Source organism: Trachemys scripta, chromosome 2 (genome assembly GCF_013100865.1).
Source record: "Trachemys scripta elegans isolate TJP31775 chromosome 2, CAS_Tse_1.0, whole genome shotgun sequence".
NCBI lineage: Eukaryota > Metazoa > Chordata > Testudines > Emydidae > Trachemys > Trachemys scripta.
Genome location: NC_048299.1, coordinates 193,561,135 through 193,578,637, shown reverse-complemented (window position 1 = coordinate 193,578,637; position 17,503 = coordinate 193,561,135). Strand labels below are relative to the sequence as shown.

Below are 17,503 nucleotides of genomic sequence, written 5' to 3'. Positions count from 1 at the left end.
TAGGTATTCTTTTGCCCAGTCTTCTGGGACTTCACCCATCCTCCATGAGTTCTCGAAGGTAATTGCAACGGTTCCAAGATTGCTTCAGCTAGTTCCTTATATACGCTAGGGTGAATTTCATCAGGCCCTGCTGACTTGAATACATCCAGCTTATCTATATATTCTTTAACTTCTTTCCCTATTTTGGTTCCATTCCTTCCCCCTTGTTGGTGGTATTAACTGTGTTGAGTATCTGGTCACAGTTAACCTTTTTGGTGAAGACTGAAGCAAAATATGCATTTAACACAGGGGTCGGCAACGTTTGGCACGTGGCTCACCAGGGTAAGCACCCTGGCGGGCCGGGCCAGTTTATTTACCTGCTGACGCGGCAGGTTCGGCCGATCGCGGCCCCCACTGGTTCGCCGTCCCAGGCCAATAGGGGTGGTGGGAAGCCGCGGCCAGCACATCCCTTGCCCACGCTGCTTCTTGCCGCCCCCATTGGCCCGAGACGGCGAACCGTGGCCAGTGGTGGCCGTGATCGGCCGAACCTGCCGCGTCAACAGGTAAATAAACTGGCCCGGCCCGCCAGGGTGCTTACCCTGGCGAGCCGCATGCCAAACATTGCCGACCCCTGATTTAACATCTCAGCCTTCTTGATGTCATCACTAATATCTTTTTGTAAGATTCCTTTTAAATTTTCAGGTCATTGAAGAGCTCCTGATCGAGTCATATTGGCCTTGTACTTTTCTTCCTATTTTTTCTTTGCATCAGAACCTCATAGTCTGAATGTGTTAATTGTTTGAACGTTCATTGACTGAGTCAAATTTTATTTCGGAAAGTTTGGTACATTTTAAGTTAAACCTTTATTTAAATTCTCCGTGCATTTTTGGTTTGTTTTAGTTTATGCAGAATGTCTTTTTAGCCAAATGAATGAAAGTTCTGCATAGTTTTTCAAATTTTGGGGAGAGACTTCTGGGGAGATGAAAAATAAATTGGTAAGTTATCTTTAACCAAAAGCAAAAACAAAAAGAGAACTACATATCCCCTGTGTTTTGCATGGTTTGATTTGTAACTCTGGATGACTTTTGTGCAGCAAGTTCAGTAGGGTAAATGCAACAGGTATTGGTTGGGAGCCCCCAGACAGGGCCGGCTCCAGGCACCAGCTTCTCAAGCAGGTGCTTGGGGCGGCCGGTTGGGAGAGGGGCGGCAGGTCCAGGTATTTGGTGGCAATTCGGCGGACGGTCCCTCACTCCGGCTCGGAGTGAAGGACCTCCCGCCGAATTGTCGCCGCAGATCGCGATCGCGGCCGCGGCTTTTTTTTTTTTTTGGTTTTGGCTGCTTGGGGCGGCCAAAACCCTGGAGCCGGCCCTGCCCCCAGAGATGGTATGGAGTTTTCTTTTTGTTTTTGTTTTGTTTTTGTTTTTTGTGCATCTGCCCCCTCAGTTATAGAGAAACTAAGCTGGTTTCTCCTTGCATTCAGTATTTGTAGAGTGGCTTCTTTATGGAGAGGGTGTGTGAGGATGGAAGGGGGTTGGGAAAGGGTTATTCCTATTCACATCTGATGGAGCTCAGCTGCTCCTAAGTTACAGGATCATGCAGGGGTCGCTATTTCCATTATACCCCAGTGATTAGCCACAGGGGCTGAGCCCAAGGAATTCCCCTGCCTTACGCCTTCTTTCCTTTGTGCCATGGATACTGTCACTAGTTGCTGCTCCTCCGTGCTTTGGATGTTTTGCTGCTCTGTTTGGTTCTGTTTCCTGAGTGAGCACACTCAGAACAGACTTTTAAAAAAACAAACAAACCAAACTCCAAGTGGGAGACTCAGGACACGTCTACACTAGTGGGCGTGCAGTGGCACAGCTGTCCCAATGCAGACGCACTGCTGTAAGATCGCTTGTGTAGCTGCTCTATGCCGACAAGAGAGAGCTCTTCCGAGCGGTGGTAGCTATGACGGTGGGAGAAGCTTTCCTGTTGACATAACACTGTCCACACTAGCACTTCTGTTAGTGTAACTTATGTCACTCGGGGGGTGTTTCTTTTTCTTTTAAATTCAAATACATGGTGTGATCTTTCCATCTCTCTTGGAAACGGAAACCAGAGATGTGCATAGGTGTGGTTGACAGGGGCCAGGGGGATAAATGCAGCAAAAGCAGAAGTGATAGTTAATCATAGCATTATATCTGTATTAACTTTTTCTGACCGACTTGGAGGAAAGTGTATTGCCATTCAACCTACTTGGTGACTGATGATAGCCCGCCCCTGCTACTGCTTCTGAGGCCAATTTCCAGCCTCTCTTCCCTGCTAGAGTGCTCCTGCAATGTGTACATTGTAGTTTTGCTCTGCATATGGGGGTTTGGTGACAGCACAACGCTGCAACCTCCCTAGCACAGCAGCAATAACAGACCTCACTGTAACTTCTACCAGCTCCTGTGTCTCCTGCTCCTGAAGCTGCTGCACCTCAGCCGCTGCTGATTGCCTGATTCCCACTATCCAGCACCGGGCTAGAACTCGCAACTGTACTTGTCCTCTTTATCATTTTTCTGTGAACCCCACCACCAGTCTCTTGCCAGCCCATGTATTGCCCTTGTTGTGCTGCCATTAGTTGATTGATTTGTGAAGGCATGAGGAAAATTTTGCATTTGCTTTGTTGTGAGCCTCTCAAGTGCAAGACAGTAATGGTAGTTTTCTGCACTACACCAACCCTACCTTCAGTGCTTTCATTTATATTGAGGAATGAAGACTCATTTATTTGGGATTAATTTTAAGACAGTTTTTAAAATTTCCAGTATTGCCAACCCTAAATGTTCAAAAATCATGAGTTAGTCCCCAAAAATCATGAGATTGGCCCCAAAATCACAAGACTTTTCAAAAATAAATGTTGCATTCTCTTTGTTGCCTTTTAGTTTTTGAGCCTTTAGAGTGCACTCTGGTCATGATTTCAAGCTTTTCTCTGCACCATGAAATGTACTAGAAATATACTTCTTTTTTGCAAATGAAAGCTGAGATTCTCGGGTAATCACTTGTCACCAGGAGCTACAGCTTAAGTAAAACATAAAATATTATGAGACTTGCAATAAAATTGCAAGAGTTGGCAAAACTGACTGTCTCTCCTTACGTAGCAGGACTTTGCTATGTTTTAAATGTTTCAGTTAGACATTTAAAATCTCACTCTTATAAAAAAAAATCTTCCATTTAAACAGTTAACACAGCTTGCAACATAGCCCTGATATTACAAGGTTCACAGAGATTCCAACTTGCCTTCCTATGTGACCCAGACATCCTGTCCCTTAAAATGTACCAGACAGACAAGAGTTTACTGAGAAATAGCTGCACTTTTCCCAGACTCTGGTGTTCAGCTTTATTAACAAACATGTAGCTGGGGTAATGTCACAATGGATATTTACTTGTACCTCTTGTCCAAACATCATATTTGTATGGTATTTAAATAAAGGAACCTTGTTGCACGCTCATTTTTGCTGCTTTCCCTCTATCACTTGTTCAGGAAAATTTTAAGGGACTTGCTTACAGCTTAAGAGTCAGATATTTGATTGAAGTACAAATAAAAAGCCCCCCACACCAAGTTACATTGCATTTGTTTGAAGATCTGTGGACAAAAGCAAAGAAGTGCATTAATTTTTGGGGGGCTGAAGATGGTTACATTTCAGTTTGTTTGCATTAAAACAGTGTTCAGCGGGTGAAAGTCATCTTAAAATAAACCGATATATCTATTTTGCTAAATTAAAAAGATGCATTTACTATTTTGATTGTCTGAACTGTGGAACAGGCTTTCCTTTCCTCTCCAGGAAAACCCCTGGCTATGGGGTGACCAGTCAGCAAATGTGAAAAATCGGGACAGGGGGTGGAGGGTAATAGGAGCCTATATAAGAAAAAGACCCCAAAATCGGGACTGTCCCTATAAAATCAGGACATCTGGTCTGGCTGGGACACCCTCTTGGTGAGCGAAGCAGCACACAAATCCACCGAGGTGCCTCCACCCACATGTGTGTGTTTGTCTCCTTCCTAAGTTCCAGTTACAATATCACCACATAGCCACAGTTATAAGAGGTCCATTCCTGCTTCCTGGGTTAGTCTTTTATGCTGCCTGCTTTCCTTCCTGGGTTCTCCAGCTGGTGAGCTAATCACCTCATTAACTCGTCAGGCTACCCCAGGTGTAAGTGCTCCCTTCTACCTTAACCCACCCAGTGCCCTGGGGGTTCTAAGTGACCAGGCTGCTGGGGTCCACAGAGCCTAATTTGAAGCTGCTTAGAGCACCCTGTCACATGCACATAGTATTAATTGAATCAAAGACTTAGGATCATGTTCTGAGAGAAGTCATCTGGTGGTGTATGAGAATGAAACAGGTACCTAAAGATGTATCAAACTCATCCAGGACATATAGGGGGTGCTGTTACAGTTTCTAGTAAGAGTTGGAGTACATCAAGGCTTGGCACTAAGCCCCTTTTTATTCACTCTGGTGCTCAATGCACTTACAGAAAACACCCAGAGAATTGCACCTTGGTGCATGCTTTTTGCAGATGGTGCAGTTCTTGTGGGGGAGAGCAGAGAGGAAGTAGAAGAAGCTGAGAGATGGAGGTGCGTACTTGAAATAAATGGCATGAAAATCAGCAGAAAAAAAATGGAATATATGAACAGCAAATTTTATGATATGACCTTGTAGGAAGATTATGAGACTGTAAATCGAGTGGGGAGGGGAGAGCTGCTACAAAGGTATAGAAGTTCAAGTACCTAGGTTTGATAGTACAGGATAATGGTGAGCTCAACGACAAACTTGTAAGCAGAACAGGAAAGGCATGGACTAAATGGAGAGAAGTAAGCAGAGTGATCTGCAAAAGGAGAAGGCCTATCAAATTAAAAGGTAAGATCTACAAGACAGTAATTAGGCCTGCACTTTAGTGGGTTCCCAGTGCTGGGTGCTGAGGCAGAGACAGGAGCAAATCTCGAATACAGTAGAAATGAAAATGTTAAAATGGACGGTTGGAGTTACAAGGATGGCCTGCGTTCAGAATGAACGAGTTCGTGGAAGTGTGAAGGCGGTACCAATTATCTAAAAGCTGAGGGAATCCAGGCTTAGATAGTTTGGGGACATGAAAAGAAGATTGGAAGAATATATAGAAAAACAGGACGTTAAACTTGGAAGTAGAGGGTGACAGAAAAGTTGGAAGATCCAAAACTAGGTGGAAGGATGTTATACAAAAGGATTTTAGCTGTGGAGTTTCCTAGGAACTGCTTCAAGACAGACTGGAGTGGAGGAGAAGGACTCAAAGAGCTGCTTCCGTATAGATGGGACTAAGGCTAGAAGAAGAGGAAGATAGTGTTGTTGTGAACAAAAGTGTGTGTTTTTACTTTAGAAGAACATAACAAACTCAATGTCTCTCCTTACTAGGTCTCTTCCCCCAATTACACCATACTTCAAGATTCACTGTTCTTTGCTTGTAATTTGCAGAGCAAATACATTACATTTGTAGAGTACTATAATGAGTGCATTCTAAAAATTATTCTGCTGACCTATATTATTGCTAGCAATTATTTAATGCCTATAATTTGCAACATACTTAAAAAACTCCACAAAAATATGTGATCCCTGCCTCAAGTAGTTTACTTCGTTATAACAGAAAAGATACAATAAAGAAAGGGAAGATGGACAAAAGAGGAGAGGGATGGGTGGACAAAAGTAATAGAAGTAAGGTATCCTGCTTAGGCTGAAGGATGCTGCAAGACATCATATCAACCTTTTGCTAAAAATCATGATGCATTAATGTTTCAAGTTAAATGAAAGTCTGAATATTAGTATGATGTATTCTTATTGATCTTATGGTATCACCTAGAGGTCCATACTGAGATCAGGGCCCCTTCTATTAGGTGTGTATGGACACATAGTGTGAGAGAGTTCCTGACCCCAAAATGTTTACACTCTAAATAGACAAGATAGAGGCAGAGGGAGGTGAAGTGACTGGCCTGCAGTCACCCAGCAGTTTAGTGGCAGAGCCAGGATTAAAAACCTCCTTCATCCCAGTTGAGTCTCTATTCACTAGAGCAGGATACTCAAACTTTATCATAGTTGTGACAGATACGGCAATTTCCTACCGTATCCTGGGGAGACCTTATTGAATTAAATTAGTGTCTTTGGGGTCCATTGTATTAGATAAATGGGTTATGTATTATTGTGGGCCGGGATTATATGTAACTTCTTGAGTGGGGAGATGAGAGAGATGTGAGACCAGGGGGTTCAAAGGACTATATTGAACAATGTGCAAGACAAGAATAGACTTTTGGAACAGAAGTGTTAAATTGCTTTCCTGGGGATATCTAGGGAGAGGTAAATGCAAATTCCCCACCTAGGATTATGTAAAAAAAACTATCCTTTTGAAATTGCGCTCTGAGGAGTAGGCCATTGTCTGCTGATTACCTGTTACATGAGGCCCATATCAAAGGCCCAAACCATATAAAGGAAAGACTGAACTATTCTGGTTCTGAATCTGATCCAGTTATGCACTTGTAACCATAGTGGAAATCCAGTTGTGGGTTTTGAAGTACTGACACCTACCAGAGCCTGAGGTTGATGTTGGGGTGATTTTTGGTAAGCTTTTTAGCATGGTGTAGGTTCTTTCATAGTTTTTAATACATTTTCTCTGTAATGCTTTCCCCTTAAGAATAAATGTGCTTGTTTAGAAAGAGCTCTGTGGTAACTTATAACTTTGAGCAGTACATTAGGCATAGCCCTTGAGAAAGCAAAGTGTAGACACTGGCCTTTTAAGCAGTCTGGCTTGCTGAGAATATCACAGTCTAGGCAAGGAACTGGTGCCGCCTTTAAAGATCCTGTAGTCAGGAGGGAAAGAGATGACAGCTCAGCAGCCAGGAGCCTAGAGTTAGTGCCGTCGAGGGACCACGAGGCGGGAATACAGATGCAGTTACCCTGGATCTGTGACAATAGAAAAAAACAAAAAAAAGAATTGCACTTCTCCATAGTTTACTCAGGCAACACAAAGAAGTGAAAATCCTATGTTCTGCAAGAATATAAGTAATAAAGTAAAAAAGGCTTTGATCAATGTTGTTATAATGAGAGTGTAAGTGTCAAAAATACTAATTTTCTTTCATAAAGCACCTTTCATGTTATCTCCCAGTTCTGTTCAAAAAGAGTACAATTTGCAGCAATTAAAATAAAACTGGTGAGATTAACTGCAGAGGTGATGTTTAGGGGTAAAAGGAATGGTGCCAGCCTTTAAAGAAGCAGGATGTGAGCACATTAGTGTGAGTAGCTGGGTCCATTGACTGGGAACAGCCTGTATTGTAGGCGTGCTTGATTTACAGTCAGAGCACCCAATGCAGGAATGCCTGTAGCCCAAAGACCCCATGCACTGGAGCACACCGCAGATGCGCTCTCACTGTTAGCCTGCCTCTCTCTCTCTAGGTACTGTTGTGGCCCAATCATTACACTGCCTGATGCACCAAAGAGGGCAGTGCAGCTGGCAGGCATGGTGGCTGTCACTGGGGCCTGTTGTGATGGTGGCAAGGGTTGGTCCCTAAACAAGGAGGGCCCTGTCATCTGTGTCTGGCTTGTGTCCACAACAGATGCTCCGACTGCATTGCAAAGCAGGTTAGGTCTGTCTCCCAGTGTGCCCGGCGCTGCTGTTCTAGGTGGACACTTCACTTCTGGGGATAGGTGGATGAATGGACCCTGATGTACTTGCACACTGTGCCACCAGTAAGTAAGAAAAGTTATTGCATTTGTAAACTTGCATCATAGCTGATGCCCAAAAGGATTGTTATGCCCTTAACAAAGATGGCATCTGTGGCTCTTTGATGCTTTGTGCCTCTCGTTCCATGGGCCCTGCTTTGCTATGTGACCTTGCCCTGTACAGGGCAGTGAGTCCCACTGGCTTCATCCCAGTGGCCCTATGGGGAAGGTCAGTTTAACCCTTGCAGGACAGGAGCCGGTGTTGCTGTTGAATATGTTTGGAGGGGGGCGATGCAAAAAGTAACAGGGAAGCAGGAGGTGGGAGAGCTATGTGAGGGGTCTCAGTATTGGAGGCGGGAGGGGAGAGGAGGGGAGTTGGAAGAGAGCAGAGGGGGTGATCGTGGAGCCCCTGGCTGAGCTGGAGAGTGAAGCACAGGGGGAAGACTGGTGGCATGGGAGGCCCTGTGATGCTGATGGGAAGATGAGGAAGGAGGTGAACCCCTGCACTGCTGCGGCCTGGGCAAGCTGGGGAGCAGAGCTCTGGATGGAGTGGGAGAGCTCCTGCAAGGTGCTCCCTGAGGTGTCCACACACCCCTAGCCTACCCCATCCCAGAGTTGCCCCTCCAGGTGGAGATCTGCTCCTTCTATCCCACCCCCAGGCTGAGCGTAGCTTTGGATCTGCTCTGACAGCACTCTTGAGCAAAAGACAGGCTACTAGTGCCTCCCCTGAGGCATGCTCATACCTCCCCATGGAGGCGCGCCCCATAGTTGGAGAACCTCTGCCCTAGAAAACTCTGCCTCCTTAACTTTAAAAAGTTATTCGCTGCCTGGTAACTTCATTCTGATTTTGAGAGAACACACCACGTCAAACGGCACATTTTCCGAATGCGGTGCAGAGCGAGGGCACCTTAGCCCCACTGCACTGCCAGTGGTGATGGCTGGGGGCCCCCGGGCTCTTTTAAATCACCCCGGGGCAGCAGGTGGGGCTGGGAGATGCTCCGGGGGAGGCGCACAGGGACAACAGGCAAGGCATGGGGAGAGACCCAGCCCAGAACATTGGTGGAGCTGGGCCCCCAGGCCCAGAATATTCCATGGGCCCATATAACTCGCCACCCCTGACTATAGGGCAGCTGAAACGTCCTTATACTGTATGCTGTGTGGCTTTTGCCAGCTCCAGAGGGCAGAATGAAAGTTATAGGGTAGGGCTGTGATAGGTACCAGCTAAGGCATTGTATTTCCTGGTTTTCAAAGGGTAAGTATAGGTGCACTTGACATTCTGGGAGAGCAAGAGACGCTGCTGGTCAACCTTAGCTCTGCATTAATGAAGTGTTTGGGCAGTGATTTTCCCTTGCTAATGCTACACTATAATCATTAGGAACTTGAGTTGGTGCTTCCCTGCTCTGAATTATTTTAATATAAGTATCAGGAATCATTGAATCCAATTGGCTTGTATGACATTGATCATCTTTAAAAAAAAAAATGATGATGGACATCAGGAAAAGCCAGTGTGTGGCCTAATAACCACATAGTCAAGTGCAGCCTCATCTGTAATGAGGCACTGCAGCCTGTAGTAACTATCTTCCCAGCATGCAATGCTTCATCCGAGAAAAAAGCCACGGGGGTTCTGCTTCAAGAGTACTGACTGCTGGAACCTGTACAGGCCCTCACGTCTGTATTAAAGATGAGGGTGACTGCCATCTACTTCATTTTATACGAACTCTGTTGACTTTTTGGCTCCTGACAAGTTGCAAGTTTGGAACAAAGTTTGGGTGCCCTGAAGTCCTAAAAATGTAACTTTTAATCCAAGTTCAGCAAAAGTTTTTGATTAATTTAAGTAGATGTCTCATTTTATCTTATAATAATAATCATAGTAGCAACACAAGCCATTCTTTTTCATGCTCATGCAAATGTTTGTTTTTAAAATGACCTCTTTTTTTTATTGTGGCATTTCTTTAGTAAGTTCGATGGAATATATGGTATGGTTGCCTTCTGAGTCTGCAGTGCTAACATTCTACTAATAGCGTAGAAGGTACTACAGAAGAAGTATGGATTAAACCAGAAACAATTAAAGGTTTTTATGACTGAATGTTTCATTACTTGTCTTATCTTCCCTAAAGTTGAGCAGGGTTTGCGTTTTAAAATAAATAAATGTTAAATAAATCACACTGATTATTATGTTCTTTTAAAGAAAGATTGGATAGTTAGATGCTGGTATTTGTAGATAACTAGATCAGTCTGAGAGATATAATGAGCAGTAGACCATGTATATTTTATTCTGAAAAAAAACCACAGGCCTTTCAAACATGTCCTTTAAAGCCTTTCTTCTCTTCAGATACACTCATAACTAACACACTTTCTGAAAGGTATTCAATCCTGGTTGAAAGCTGGAGATGTGTTTATGCTGTAAGTTGTTAAATATATTTACAGCCTTTTCTGGGAGCTCAATGGGGATTCTGCTGTGGTTATTTATTAGTCTGCTGCTGCAGCTGCTGGTTGAAATTAAAGAAAATCGATCCATGTGATTTGCAGAAACATTATAAATTGCTTCATATTATAATGAGTGGTAGGAAAGCCAATTTGAGTGAGCCCAACACCTGTTGTTAGTTACAGTATGTCAAAAGAAGTGGCTAGTGTGAAATATACAGTTAATCAGTGTCAGTGGACCAACTGTTTTTAAGACATAAAAACACTTTTGATGACTGAACTGATTGTTTGTATTTCTTTTGTCACTTCCTGAGCTGCCCGCAGAAACCTAAGAAGAGGTCTCCCCGAAAAACCTTGTGGAATTTCCTATTCAGCACTCCTTACGCAGCAAAACCCCCACTAACTTCCATGGCAGATTTGCCTGTGTAAGGAATGTTGAATAGGATCTTCAGTGAAGGGGTCAGGGTAAAACAGACTCAGCTGCCGACTCCTGTGGTTGCTGGACTTTGCCAGCTTTTCTGCTAATAACTACAAGAGACTCTCTATTGTTTTAAACTAATGGGAACCTTACCATTTTTCTCCCTGTGATTCTTGTGACTGATTGATAGCAAGAATAAAGCACCTGCACATAAACCTGGGACCTTGATAACAGGAAGCCTAAACAGTTTAGAGAATTAGTTTCTGAGCCAATAGAGAGGATGTGTGTAAAACTATTGTGGTGGGTGGGTGTGTATATGATCAGTTTTGTAGAGCAGGGACTCTACATCACATTTTATTTTGGGCTACTTATAGAAATACATTGTTGTAGATCATCGATTGTCTTCAGTGAAATCCTTCAACAATAAAGACACATACAGAACGACTCACTGGTGAAGTACAGGTGGTTTCATCAGGTCACTGATCCTCTTCTTCTGTAATATTAATGTCATCTCCCTTATTCGACCAAAAGAGCCATTAATTAGACATACTACAAACATTAATGGATGGCAGATAAGCCATTAGTGGGAGTGTGGGTTAGTGGTTAGCACAGGACCCTGGGTATGTCTCAGGTGATCTTAATTTTATTCCTGGCTCTGCTAATGCAAGTCACTGAACTTGGGCAAGTCACTGAACTGTTCTGTACCTCAGTTTCTTCATCCGTGAAATAAATATAATAATGCTTGCCTACTTTGCAGGGGTGTGTTGTGGAGTCTGAGGGAAAAATGCTTTGAGATCTCTGGGTGAAAGGTCGCTAGTAGGTGTGCAAACGATTGCATTTTTGGATAGGCCACATCAGCCTTTTCCTTTCCACTAATTTTACCACAAAAGCTAGTTTGGGCTGGAACATACTCTCTTATCTCCAGATCCTAAAATAATGTGCAACTTGTAACTGCAGCAGCTATAGTTTTAAGAACTCACAAATAGGAGTTTCCCAGATATTTACCCCTTTGAAGATGCAGTAAGGCCTGATCTTTTCCTTTTTATTCTGACCGTACAAGGAGCTTTTATATTTTCCCAGCTATTTTTGTCTCCAATTGTTACATGGTTGTTTATGATCCAAATGGATTTAATGCTGTTGGAGTGGTGCAAAGAGTTGAACAAGTTTGAAAAATGCTAAGTGTAGTCAGGCAGGCTGCAGCCATGCTGTCTTTCTCCTATTTAGAGAGCTAGAGAGAGTTCAGAGCCCATGAACTCTAAACATAGTGTCATTCCTCCTTAGTTTTTTGCAACAACGTGAAAGCCCGACTGGTGGTTTTGGCCCATTTTACTGAAACCTTGCTGATGTAGAACCTACCAGGCCAAATATCTTTTATTCCCGTATAGGCCCAACAAGAATAAAAGTTTGAGTTACAAATACTAATTCAGGCTGGTTTCAGAAGTTGTACTTGGCAGCTGAAGTGGAAAATTGGTTTGCGTCTCTCCATGGCATTGCTTGATTGCGTACGTGTAGAATTAGTCTTATAAGCACAGCTGATGAAGCATACTAGTACTCTAGGGCTGCAGTGCTTTGTAAGCACATGACCAGATCCTGGTCACCACAAACTTTTGGAACTGAAGGTGCAGAGAAGCAGAGATAACCCACCACATGCAAGTTCATGTCAAAAATGACAGTACACACTGCACTGTTGTCAGTGGAGATATGTCCTATATGCTTATCCACGTTTAAAGAGAGTCTTCTAAATCAGTGTATTTTACCAAAATGACTCCTCAACTGATGCATCCAAAAATCTAAATTCTCCAGATTTTATAATCCTAGAAATTAGAATTGGAAAAGATTTATAGATAATCTTGATCATCTCCTTGCAATGCAGGAATGTTCCCTATAGTATATCTTTAAAGCTTAGTCCAGTCCTTTTTTTAAGACTCAAGCAGACGTCATTTTATTATGCATAATTGTATGCTCCTTTAGTTCCCTAAACAGCTTATTTTCTTCCTTGGTCCGTGTGCCTTTCAAATGCTTGCAGACAATTATAAAGTCTCCCTAACCTAATATTATCTTTCCTCAAAAATCAGTCCCACCTGACCCCATAATAATTGTTTTGCTTTTCTCTGAAAGTCCCCAGTTTGTCGACATTTTTCTGGAATTCAAACGCCTTGAACTGCACAGTGTTCTATCTGTGGCTGCAGCAGTGCTCTATAGAAACGCTTACCTCCCTGCTTTGTGACATGGTGCTTTTGTATTTGCAGCCCAAAACTTCCACTAGTATTTTTGCTGCCTCATCATATCTCAAGCTTGCATCCAGTATATTGTGCTCTGTCACCCCTAGATGTCAGTGTTGTCAACACTTTTTATTTTATTGAGCGTCTTGTGATAATTATTTACTCCTGAGGGCATTTTGCGCCCAAAATTGAAAATTCTGTGCATGATATTTTAAAATTCTGCAAATGTTATTTGTCAAATAAATGTGGAGGCTGCAGCATGGCATTAGGGAGCACAGACCACTGGCTGCACAGAGGTGGGAGAACCCCCACCCCCGGGATACAGACTCAGCAATGAGGCTGCACCGAACCCTGACACAGTGCGAGGACAGGGTCTGCCCCAGAAACACCCCAGCACCCTTCCCCTCCGTGCCAGGTGCACCAGGTGCGGGCAGGCAGGCTCAGCAAGGCAGGATCCAAGTGTGGAGGGGCTTAGTGTGGGGGATCCAGGTGTGGGTTGAGAGAGTTCTGTGTGGGGCAATGTGGGTGCGGATGGCTCAGTGGGGGATCTGAGTATGGGGGGATCTGGATGCACAGGGGCTTGTTGGGGGGTTCTGTGTGCAACAGTAATGGGACTCTGCAGGGGGGTCCAGGTGAAGGTGGCTTGGGGCTCAATGGGAGGGATAGAGCTCGGCAGGGAGGATCTTGGTGTGGGGAGCTCAGTGGGGGGGTCCAGATACTGGGCAACTGGGGCTCAGTGGGGTGGGGATCCAGGTGCAGCTAGTTGGTTGGTAGGGTGGGGATCCAGGTGTGGGTGGCTCGTCAGGGTGATCCAAGTGCAGGGGGAGTGGGTTCTGTTGGGGGGGGTGAGACTCGGTGGAAGGATCTGGGTATGAGGGGGTCTGGATGCATGGGGGTTGGATGGATGGGGGAGCAGCTCCCTGTACAGAGATCCCTCCCCCTGCAGCTGAGGAGCGATGGGTGCAGGAAGTGCGGGTGCAGGAAGTGCGAAGGGCAGTTTGCAGAGCTTTCTACAGCTAGGGGAAAAATTTGGGGGTGTGTCTGACATCGCCCCAGATGCCGTGCAGGGGAAGAGGAAGTACCGTCTTCCCCAGCCCAGCTGAGCCCAGCGCAGGGTTGGAGCAACCAGCTGGGTCTTCCCCAGTCCCGCTCTCTGCCCCACAGTGATTTACTTCTCTGCCTGCTGTCCTGGGCACCCGAAACATACTGCTGGGGGACTGTCATGACTGCTCTTGTGACTTCCCTTTGCTTCCCCATCAGAAAGTCATTTTTCTGTGGGTAAGCAAAGAAATCTGCGGGGGACATAAATTCTGCACATGCAGAGTGGTGCAGAATTCCCTCAGGAGTAATAATTGGTGTTTTCTTAAACCTCCTGCTTCCAGAGTCTAATGAGGACATGGGAATCTTAGCTTTCATTTTAAAAGTTAGCTTCTAATCCTCATTGTTCCAAAGAAAAGCTTGAAAATGTGATTGTTAGAAGCTCAGAAACTGCTACATTTTTGGTTCTTTTTATGTTAATAAAATCTCATAACTTTTAAGCCAATCTCATGGTTTGGCGGGGAGGGTGTGACTCATGATTTTTGAACACCCGGGATTGCCACATTGTAAAATACTTTTCATGCTAATACATTCCAAGTGTCTCTCTCTCCCATTAAATATCTGGTGTGTTTTTGATTATGTTTATTTCAATTTTAACATATAGACATAAAATTAATGCTTACTCTCGGCTCTAGTCACTTTATCAAATGTTTACAACACAATCAAATTAAGGCAGAGGGTAGGTCTAAACATATGGCATCGTGTGGAATATAGACACTGCATACCTAGCTAGCATGGGTATAAATAGCAGTGTAGATGGTGAGGCATGGCTTAGGCGAATATAATAGAGCAGTACCCTACATGCCTGAACCCTAGGGTTTATACTCTATTTGGCTGTCTATGCATCCAAGCAATGCCTCCTATGTCTATACTGCTATTTTTAGCAGTGTCATGTCTGCATGTAGTGACAGACTGCAGTGTGTGTGGACACAGCCAGCCTTTCTCTGTGGCGTGTAGCTACATGTACCCTGCATGCCGCATAAGTGTAGACAAGGTCATAAACAGCAATAAGAAACATCCTTTTACTTTGTGGCCTTACTGATAACTTTTCTAGGTCTCATTAATATTTCTCCAGCTTGGGTGTTTACAGATATATTGGATACATGTTCAAAGAGTCATTATTGGGCTGCTTACCTCCACTTTCCATTCACTACTAATGTTGTTAAATGAAACCGAATCTCACACAGATTCTTGTAGCATCCCACTGGAAGACTTCCCCTCCTCTCCCTACTGAGAAAGTCTTTGGTCATAATCGTTCCTGGAATGCCATCAGTCCTATATAAATAGATCTTCCAGTTAGAAGTTTTGCATTTGAGGTTAACATTGGGAAATCCTAACTGCTGACAAAACTCCACTGGACTCTGGTGGGAACAGGATTACGCTTGTAATAGCCAATAGAAGTCTGTAGGGATTTCCTTTCAAGACCTGTAGAAATCTACAGAATTTTGTGCCTACAATGTGCAGAATTTCAGTAGCAGTTTTTTTCTCTGCGTTCTCTTTCACTTGGCCCATATTTTATTATGCAAGTCTCCAAATTAGCTACGTTTATACTAACAGGAAGCAAACATTGTAATAGTCAGTGGGGAAACTATTCAAACTCTGGCAAAAACGCTGCTGATTTTTGTTAAATAACAGAATTTTGTCAATTGGAAATTTGACCACTTCGTTCCTTAAAAAGGAGCTGCCAGTTTTATAATGTGTGTTGCAGAAGTGTGAGAGAAATATCAGTGAAAATACTATATTTGCTGTCTACACCCAACATGGATATTTATCTTGTGTTTACTAAAAATGTGTATATTTTTATAATTATTATTGGAATCAACTAAGCTAGCCCTGATCTCACACTTAATTTTATGTTAATTTTTATTTTTGCACATGGCCCTCCCAGTTCAAAAGAATATCAGACATCATTCTTCCTGGAATACATGGAGAAAACAGTTTTCAATGGAACATCCTTCAAACAAAAGGACTTGCCAAATATGTCATGCACAGTAGACAAAGATATTTTCTGAATATATCTGATCCTCTTCCACAGAGCTAAATGACTGATCAGAGTTCATGATTCCTTAAAACAACAGTAACTTAGGCAGTATATCTGGTTTGGTAAAAAACACATGTGATTCCAAACCTTAAGCATATTTCCATTGGTGCAATCAAAAATTTAATCATCCAACTCTGCCAGTAAATAAGTGCATATGGAAAATGTAGCCCATAATTATTTAAATGTATGCAAAAGGGTGGCACAGTTAAGCCCAAGGTGAAGTCAGGACCCATTGTATACACATTTTCCATGATTGAAAGAGAGAAAGGAGAGAGTTACCTTATGGTAGTGTAGGAAGAAGCATAGTGTTGGCATTACTCTTCAGTGTGCTTTGCCAGTAGACTTACAAAAATTTTTTTGCATTTGTTCCAATGAAAGTCCATGGCAGTTTTATTTTAGGGACAGTGACAGAAATGACGTGGGAACAAATTGAGAAATAAGAGGCTTAATGATGTGCTTTGCTCTTGCTTTTGAAATGAATGTTTAAAATGCTGGATTGAGAAGACTGGAGAATCTGTAAAACAAATAGTTTTACCTCAAAAGCAAGCAAACAAATTCCCCTCCTCCCCAGCCGCCCAGCTCTGTAGTTACCCTTTAATGAGAAACATTTTTCATATGGGATGGGGGGAGGGGAGGGGCAGGTGGGAAGGAAGAGTACTACAGAATCTTCTCCTCCTTATTCCCTTGACAGAAAAGGCCCCCCAGGGTTAAGAATGGTGCTGGAGCTCAGTGAGTAAGCTGTCTGTTGTTGTGGTTATTATTAATTTGTGTTATAGCAGCACCTGGAGCCTCCAAACAGGATTAGGGGACTATTGTAAGGTGCTGTACAAGCATAGAGAGGAAAAAAAATAACCAGTTTCTTTCCCCAGTGAGCCAAACCTTTCTTTCAGCATACCTCTTTCTGCCTTTATACAGGTGTATACTTTTTCACCCTAGGATGCAGGAGATGAACTACTAAATGCAAATTCCTTATCCTATTTCCTTCAGTCTTTTCTACCCTTTCCTCTGTATGAAGTCCAAGATCCATTCTAGCTAAAAGAAGTTGGATCTACATATCTTAGGAGTCTGATCAATGCTGCTTCTGAGCCAGTCAGAGGAACCCCTGTAGAATAGTATGAAGCTTTTTCTCCACCAAGGGTTGAACAAACTGACTTGGTAATGCTCCTAACCCAGGAGCCAGTGACTAAACTAGAATCTCTAACTCTGATTCTCATGCATGGTAGCACTGGGTATTCATTCGGATGGCCAATTTGGATCTGTTTTTAAGAGATGAATAAGAGTTGCTTTTTTCAGCTGGCTACATCTTTTGAGCACACAGTATTTCCTTCGCCATTTGTGGAGTGAGCTGCCCACCCATTTACCCAGCGTAAGTAGGAAGGTTTCTGAGATTTGTGGCAGTCTCTTGACATCAGAATAGCAGTGGCTGTTCATTTCACATTGCAGGAAAATCTGACATAGACGGCTCAATGATTGCAGAAAAGTTCAGGGAGATTGGACAAATATTTGATTCATGTTGCTCAGATCAGCTAAAAAGTAGAAGTTTTAAGACATTTTAGAAGGACATTTTTCAACCCCCACCAAAATCTGTGATCTCAGTGTTCACAACTTGTTTTGTTGAACTCCCC

General features: G+C 43.4%; 1 protein-coding gene and 1 long non-coding RNA gene across 4 annotated transcripts in view; one reads left to right on the top strand and one right to left on the bottom strand.

Moving 5' to 3' along the window:
• LDLRAD4 (low density lipoprotein receptor class A domain containing 4) overlaps nucleotides 1–17,503 on the top strand; it is a 426,827-nt gene that overhangs the window by 326,732 nt on the left and 82,592 nt on the right. The window lies entirely within an intron of this gene.
• Nucleotides 6,668–16,334, bottom strand: LOC117873326. The gene is made up of 3 exons (XR_004644692.1): nucleotides 16,158–16,334; nucleotides 14,972–15,112; nucleotides 6,668–6,919 (listed from the first exon to the last, which is right to left on the bottom strand). It is a non-coding gene; the product is annotated as an uncharacterized LOC117873326 (long non-coding RNA).